This window comes from Lactuca saligna, chromosome 2 (assembly GCF_052625555.1).
Source record: "Lactuca saligna cultivar CGN05327 chromosome 2, ASM5262555v1, whole genome shotgun sequence".
In the NCBI taxonomy this organism is placed as follows: domain Eukaryota; kingdom Viridiplantae; phylum Streptophyta; class Magnoliopsida; order Asterales; family Asteraceae; genus Lactuca; species Lactuca saligna.
Window position 1 is genome coordinate 13,766,414 of NC_136418.1, and position 8,964 is coordinate 13,775,377.

Here is an 8,964-nt window from a genome sequence, read left to right on the forward strand (position 1 = left end):
TTATAATCGTTAATTTAAATAAATCACCTTATAATTTGTATTAATTTTATTTTAATTTTTATTCTAATGTTATTAATTTAATGTAATTAGAGTGAGAAATTTAAAGTTTAAAATTTAAAATTTAAAATTGAGAAAATGATATGTTGATAAGTGACATACATTAATTAGGAAGCTTAATAGGGTGACAGATGACAAGAATAGAATAAAATATGCATTAATTACGAGGCCTAATAAGATGACATATGTAAAAAGAGATTAAAACTATTTTTTTATTAGAATAGGAAGATGTGTTAAACATTGAATTTAAATCTAAAAGTTGACATAATACATTAGTTTACATATAAGTTTCCGTTTCAATTTCACATCATATCTCTAAATCACTCTTCTTAGAAAGAAAAATTTCTTTAAATTTACAATAAAATCTACGTACTTGGTTTAAGAAATCATTGAAGATAATAAATATTGTGGTCCTAACTGTTAGGAGAAACACAACCTATACGAGGGGTTAGAAAATATATAACAAAACCAATATCTATTGACTTCAGGTCTCATCTTCTACACTAACTCTAAAATTCCAGGGTCTCCATATCCATAAAATGAAAGTTATCATTTGTCCTCACTCGTCACATCATCAAACAATGCAGAACACCTCCACCAAAATTAGCATTGTTGTGCACACGTTAACCATGCTGATGATGCTTTCTTTCATGTTAGCATCCCGGTGTCCTGATATTCAACAATGTCATAATGGTGAGAATTATATCACTTGCAACAACGGAAGTGTCGTTATGATAGACATCCTTTCTTGTGATGAAAGTGACCTGATAAAGGTAACCATTTCCTCATTTCCGAGTGTTGAGAGGCTTTATATTTTAGATAGTAATCTTACAGGAAACATCATACACCAGATTGGCTTGTTGCAAAATCTGACATATATTTCGGTCTCATGGAATAATAACACAGGAGGTACCTTGCTGTATCCTTTATCAATCTTACCCGATTAGAATACCTTGACCTTTCAGATAACAATCTCAGCGGAAACCTCCCATCTCAGCTGTGGAGTCTTAAGAACTTGAAGTTTCTAGATCTTAGCCACAATCAGTTGACCGGTCCAATCCTTCAATCTTTTGCTTCCATGGTCAATCTCACCCGATTAGAACACCTTGACCTTTCCAGTAACAGTTTAAATGGTACCTTTCCATCTCAATTGTGGAGTCTCACCCGATTAGTACATCTCAACTTTTCTAGTAACAGTTTTAGTGGTACCCTACCATCTCAGTTGGGGACTCTCAAAAATTTAGAATTTCTGGATGTTAGTAGAAACAGGTTAACCAGTCCAATCGTTCCATCTTTCGGTTCCATGATCAATCTCAAATTCCTAGACTTGAGCATAAATCAACTAAGAGGACCAATTCCACAGAAACTTTGTAATATGCAAAAGCTAGAAACATTGAACATGGGTGACAATCTTCTTCAAGGTCCAATTCCCTCAGCTTTGGGTTCTTTAAGCCAACTGATACTTTTGAACCTTGGCATGAATAACATTAGTGGCCCCATTCATATTGAATTTAGAAACTTGCCGAGACTCTCTCACCTTGATTTTTCATCAAACGGTTTGTCCGGGAATGTATCCTTTTAGTATCCATGTAGATTACAGTATCTAGACCTCTCTGATAATTTCCTGACTGGTTACAATGGATTAACTAATTGCTACCATTTAAGGTATCTGAACCTTAGCTAGTGATAATATTTTTGTTGGAGAAGCAGTTAACTGTTTAAATTTCTTATTTTTGGAGTACTATAGTCTAAACATGTATGGGCTTGATAGGGGATATTGTAAAAAAAAACTGACTATGGAAGTGTTTATGAAGGCAAGCCCTCCAAAGAACACAAACATATCTTCCTTTTGGAGATTTTTCTTCCGATGATCGTTGGATTTTGTTTCTTAGTGATTGGTTATGTGCTTTACCGTAATAAAAAGGCCACCATAGAGAAAAGTCAACAAGAACTACGAATACATGGAGATGTGTGCTTAATATTGAATTACGATGGGACACTTGCATTCGAAGACTTCATCAAGGCAACAGAGGACTTCGACCTCAAATATTGCATTGGAACCGGTGGTTATGGAAGTGTTTATGAAGCAAAACTGCCAAACGGTAAAACATTTTCTTTGAAGAAACTCCATCGGTTTGAAGCCAAGCAACCAGCATTTGACAAGAGTTTCAAGAACGAGATCCAAGTCTTAACCAACCTAAGGCACAAAAACATTGTGAAACTCTATGGTTTTTGTTTGCATAACAATTGCAACTTCCTTGTATATGAATACATGGAAAAAGGGAGCCTATTTTGTGCATTGAGTAACAATGAATTCGCTATCATATTGGATTGGAAGACAAGGGTAAACATTATCAAACAGGTAGCCCATGCTTTGTCATACATGCATCATGACTGCAGCCCACCCATCATTCATCGAGACATATCAAGCAACAACATTCTCTTGAACAAAGAAACGAAAGGATTTGTTGCCGACTTTGGAGCAGCCAAATTGCTCGACCCTGATTCATCCAACCAAACCGTTGTTGTAGGAACTTTGGGATACATTGCTCCAGGTATGTATGTGTAGATTCTAATGATTCCTTTACCTCTGTCAGTAGGTGAAACTATACTAACAAGCTTTTTGTATAAACATGTAGAACTTACGTATAACATCATTGTGAACGAAAAATGTGATGTGTATAGCTTTGGAGTGCTTGCACTTGAAACAATTGGAGGGAAGCATCCTGGAGACCTCCTAACGTCTCTAAACTATTCTAACCGAGAAGGTGCAACTTTGGAAAGTATATTTGACAAGCGACTCCCTTATCCAACTGATGACAGACGGATTAAAATGGAAATTCTCCGTGTTTATGATGTTGCACTAGCATGCATTTGCATGGACCCAAATTCTCGTCCGACAATGAGAAACGTCTCTCAGGAATTATCCAAGTGATATGGCACCATATGTACTTGATGACCATATCTTTGTTTGTGTGCCTTCCGGTTGAAATTTCTTTCAAGTGTGTTTTTATATGCAACCAACCTATTTATGTTATCTTATTCATTTTAATTAAAAACTAGTTCTAGTATGCATCAAGATGATGTGTATTCTTGTGCAATTGAAGTGAAATGCAAAACTTGATGTAGAGCCAAAGAACACTGGACCTCTACTGTAGCATCCTTAACGTATGAACCAAATGTTAAATCTTCAACATGCCTATACTGAGGCAGTTGCATACAGAATTATTGGCTATAATTATGTTATAACCTTCTATAGATTAATGTTGTAAAGTATGACATATTGGATATCATATGAATGAGGGTCCCAAATCTATCATTCTTTGGTGTTGATCAGCCGCTTTCCAAAGCATAGTTCAAAGTGTATCATTTTTTCTTTATTAATAGCAATTATGACATTGCAATGTATTCTGTTTACCTAAGTGCCAATTGCCAAATGAGAAATATCATAATTTTACAATCTGATGATGAAACACTGGCCCATCATAACAGGTATTGATTGCAAAGACAATACAAAAAACAACAACAGTGAGGCCCCTCTGACCTCCTAATCATGAATCAGTGGGTTTGAACCACTTCACTATAGGTTGGGACTGAACCGAAGCCTGATGCTGCTTCCTCGTCTAGGTATGTATCTTAATCTCTCGCGTCCTTGCGGTATGTTGAAGCTTAGCGAGGGTACTGCATCATTGGGTAGACACAGACTACCGAATATCCGTCTTGAGCATGCTCAAGTATTGCGTCACCTGATCCTACTCTGAAGCAACGAACTTATGATAGAATAAAACACTCTCACTGAACATTTTGGTAATCTCCGTTGCCGTCTCGGTCGTCTGTCTCAGATCCAAGTACTCCTGAGCCAATTTCTCCGTATCCATTAGAGGAACATATCTTATATGAAACATCTTCGAGAGCTGCTCCCAAGTAACAACAACCCTCTCCTCAGGAGTATACAAACTGGTCACCAATCTCCACTAATCCTGCACCCATAGCCGAAGAAGGTTTAGGGCGCACTTGACCTTCCGGTCAGCCGGGCACGAACAAGTGAAGAAGCAACCCTCCCAATCATAAAACCACCTCATTGTCACAATCGGGTCCTTGACCCCATCAAACTCTAGGGGATTTGTGTTGTTGAAGTCCCAATACTGGAATGACCTCTCCCCTCGAATCCCCGCAGCAACACCAGCCGTGGTAGCTGCAGCAACAACAACCTCAGTGAGGGCAGCATAGTGATCATCAAATAACTCAATCATAGTGGTCTTGATAGACCCAAACATCTCTCGAATGGAAATCTTGACAGCAGTAGCCACCTCAACGGAAATCGTCTCTCGTATCAGGTCATCAGTCAACCCTGGCCTATCCTGGCCACCCACTCTAGATCTAGAACCAGATCCGGATCCTCTCGTGAACAGCATATTAAATATGAACCAAAACACATCAAAATTGCCACAATTTATACTAACACAACCATCACAGATAAACTAAACCCTCGAGATTTGTGACTTCCTTGCTATGTGTACGGGTCCTGTGCTTCCATTAGTATGAGCCCATACTACCTTCCACACCTACCTGTATTTGTCTCAATGGATCATCACAAACTGCCCGAAACAAACACACAAGTAGGATATGCATATATCCTATCCTCACTCTACCGAGAGCGGCTAATCATTCCTCAACTGGCCCGCTACACCCACATACTCACTTGTGAAACTTCCACCAACCATACAACTGCTCATGCATGCTAATCATACATAACACTGGATTCCATGGACAGTCGAATAATTGGTTCTACCTTAATCCCACAACCAGACAAGGAACAGGAAATAAGGTCAAATCAAATATTCTCAAGCTATAGAATCTTAGTTATGTACAACTGTGATGGGCATACTAAGAAACTACAATAATGATGTCAATTTCATCTAACATATAAAAAGTACTCCTAGGCTATCAGGCATCATACATTAGGAAATTCTATCATCCAATTCCTGAAGATCCCTAGCCTACCACTAGCATGCAGTTCTATCATAGTCACTAATAACAAATAACAGTGTAGGTAACTTAGGGTATACTTTCTTGATCTGAATGATCATACACATCTCATCATTCCTTGGTTACTTTTGAAAATAGTTTTTGAAAATTATTTTGAAAACTTTTACAGATTCTTAGTTTGAGTCTGGATTCACACGAATGCTCATCTAATGCTCTCAAACCAAGGCTTTGATACCAACTTGTAACATCCCAAAAATCAAGGTAAAATTTTCATTTTTAAAATCCAACCAAACTCCATAACTATTTACAAAACATTGTTCCCAAAAGTAATATTCACATATCAGAGTGTCCCAAAATCAAATATCATAAAATCATAAGGATGCGCATGATCACGCCTTTGCTTTCCCCCGATCATTTGAAGCACCTGAAACATAAAACTGAAACTGTAAGCCAAAGCTTAGTGAGTTCCCCCAAAGTACCACACACAACCAATATAGATACAACATGCATACATGAGCCTTCAGCATGCCTAGACTACCTCACTGGGCCTACAACCTATCTGGTCCGCTCCTCAAGTCTTCAACCTTATTGGAATGACTCGCAGGGCCTACAGCCTATCCGAACAGCTCTCCGGGCCTTTGGCCTGACTGGACCACCTCTCGGGCCTTCAGTCTATCCGGACCGCCCTAGGTATCTTGGCTTTCAGCACAAAGTAGGACCACCTCAACCCAACAAACCATAACATGTCGACATATACAATAACAATCAATATCCAACAATACAGGTAATCATACAAATCTACCAATCTAACACATATCAGAAATCATAAGGTAATCATATAGATCTACAAATCTAATGCATATAAATAATAATCATGTAATCACACAGATCTACCACATACTCAACATAACATCAATAAATATACTAGGATATCAAATCTAGTGGGTCGGCCTTGGTGCCTTTGACCCACAAGTACAGTCAAGAAAACTAACCTCATAGTCTGAAGAAAAATCTGAACAACATGATGCTCTGAATACGAACTCTACCAATCACCTTTACAACAAATATTAAGCAAATCTCCGTCTAAAACTCAAAATACCTAAAATACCCTTATATCAAACCTGGTCAAAGTCAAATATCAAAAAGTCAACTGAGTTGACTCAGGATGAATACGCCCAACATACTCAACATGTACACACGATGTACTCACTGATCTAGAAATGGGAACTCAATTGCGTACGTCCAGCGTACTTAGAAGTATGCCGAGTATACGCGACCAGATAACAACCATCCCATTAAGTGCTTATTTCCTTAAGTCCTTTCGTCCAAAGCCCAAATCTAGTCCCAAATAGTGTTCTAAATCATAAAGTTTCCAACTTGATGACCTTGCATGACTATTTAGTGCCCAAACCTTAAAACCCTAACTTCTTAACCCATTAAAACATCATAACCTTTGTATCGTAGGAAAAGAAGGACCAATATTACATTTTTATCACTCTAGACACTATAAAACATCCAAAATGACAACTAATTTGGTCTAGAGTAACTCATACTCAAATGAACCAAGATTATGGGGGCTAATAAACATAAAACTCCACATCTGGCAAGATCTAATGAAATAACCAACAAGTTCAGATCCACCATGGGTCCAATTTTGCAATAAATTCCATACATAAGGGTAAAAAATGTAATTTACCTGGATTATAAATGTTACAGTTTATAGGTGGTGTAGATGGAGGGGTAAGAAATGCCAAAAGTTACAGGGATGGTGGCGTATAGGCAGGGGTGACGGTGTAACGCCTCATTCCTGGTACACATTTAATTGTAATTTGTTTATTTTTGTAGAGCTACTCGACGAGTTTGGAACCCCAGGCTCATCGAGTAGAAGCGAGATTGAAAGCGGGTTTTAAGCCATCTACTCGACGAGTTAAGAGCCCTCAACTCGTCGAGTAGATGAAACCCTAATTTTGGGGTTGTGCACCCTATTTAAGCAACCTAATCCCCACCTTATGTCCGCATTTCCAGCCTCCAAGTCCCAAACTCTAATCCACAAAACCCTAGAGCATTTTGTGAGTGTGTGAGCCATTTTTGAGTAATCTTGTATGTTCTTGAAACTTGAAGAAGAAGGAGTAAAACGCTCAATGAGAAGATAGTAGATCCAGAAACTTCCTTACATTCTCATCATTTTCTGGTAATCAAGTCTCCATCTTGGCTTTTAATTCATTAGATCTTCTTATGTCCATTTATGGGGGTTTTGGTTCAAGAACCTTGATCCTTGGGACATGGACGTCCCAAGTGGTTTATCCTTTAGATCTGGGATCTAGAAGGGGTTTGATGGAATAAAGGTGCAAAATTTATGACCATGGAAGCCCCATGCAAGCTTAAGGACGTTTTTATGGCCTTTTTAAGCCAAAAGGCCATGCATGGAAGTAAAGTCCGAGACTTTTACGTTTTCATTGCGTGTTTAGGACCTAGATCTAGGTTTTCATGCTTTGGGTTGGAGTAATAAGGCTTTTGGACAAAGATCTATGTCCTAAAGAACTAGGGTTTGAGCTAAACCCATTAAGAAGGACTATAAGCGGGTAAAGTTGGAAACTTTACCCTTAAGAAGGCATTTCCAGTGCTTAGAGGAGTTATGGTGTTTGGATCTGAAGAGTAGAGGCTTAATCTGTTAAGATGGCCCAATCAAACAGAGGAACTTGTCGCGTCCATATAGGAACTCGACGAGTTGAGTTGTGTTGTCCCGTTTTCTATGATGGTAGAACTCGTCGAGTCTGTAGGTAACTCGACGAGTTGATTCGCCAAATCACGACCATTACTAGTCAGGGAACTCGGCGAGTCAGGTGCTTAACTCGACGAGTTAGATCGTGATTTCAGGGTTTTAGGACTTGGCGAGTTGAGGGAGTAACCCGGCAAGTCGGGTCAACCCAAAATGCTGACTTTGACCAAAATGTTGACTTTGACCAAAATGTTGACTTTGACCAAGGGTAAAATGGTCATTTTACCCTTAGAAGCATTTTCAGTTTTTGACTAAGTGTTCATTGTGAATTTATAGTCGGGGAGTCGTGGGAGTAGCAATCAGAGATTCCTCACGCGAGAGTTCAGCACCCAGTTTGAGAGGTGAGTTTTCCTCTGGTAGAACGAGTCGAATACATTAAGGCTGGCCCACATATGTGTGATTAGTAGCCGAGTGTAGGCGGGGCCCATATATCATAGCAGCCGAGTGTGGGTGGGGCCCGTATCTCATAGCTTTATTTGAGTATGGATATATATGACTGATTGATAGACTTAGTTATACTTGTTGTCTGTGTGATACTTATATACTTGTTCAGTAACTGAGTGTGGGCGGGGCCCGTATCTCATAGCAGTCGAGTGTGGGCGGCACCCGTATCTGATAGTAGTTGAGTGTGTGTGTGTGGGAGGGGGGTTGTATCTCATAGCCAGCGGAGTGTGGGTGGGTCCCGAATCCCCCAATTAGCAGAGTGTGGGTGGGGCCCGTATCTCCATGAGTGTGGGTGGAGCCCGTATCTCCTAGTTGCATGTATATGTGTATTCTATGTGGTAGTTTAGGGAGTCTCACTAAGCTTCATGCTTATAGTTTTCATTTTTGGTTTCAGGTACTTCCGGTAACAAAGAGAAGAGCTCGGGATGATTGCAGCCTGGGATGTTTTAGCCTCTGATATTTTGAGAGATGATTTTTGACATAACATTTTGTATGATGATTTGAGATACATAACTTATGATTTTATTGTGACGTTTTATGGATTATGGCTTTCTTAAATTATTTTAAAATGAAGTTCTTGGACCGTATTTTTGGGATGTTACAGATGGAAGGAGCGATTGGTGAAGGTGGGAAAATATCAAGATGAGGAGAAAGGGAGGATATATCGGTGTTTGATGGCTTGGAGTGGTGAGACT

General features: G+C 39.1%; 1 pseudogene; it reads left to right on the top strand.

Annotated features, from left to right (window-relative positions):
• The first annotated feature begins 638 nt into the window (after nucleotides 1-638).
• On the top strand, nucleotides 639-2,992 carry LOC145029524 (uncharacterized; annotated as a pseudogene).
• The last annotated feature ends 5,972 nt before the right edge of the window (nucleotides 2,993-8,964 follow it).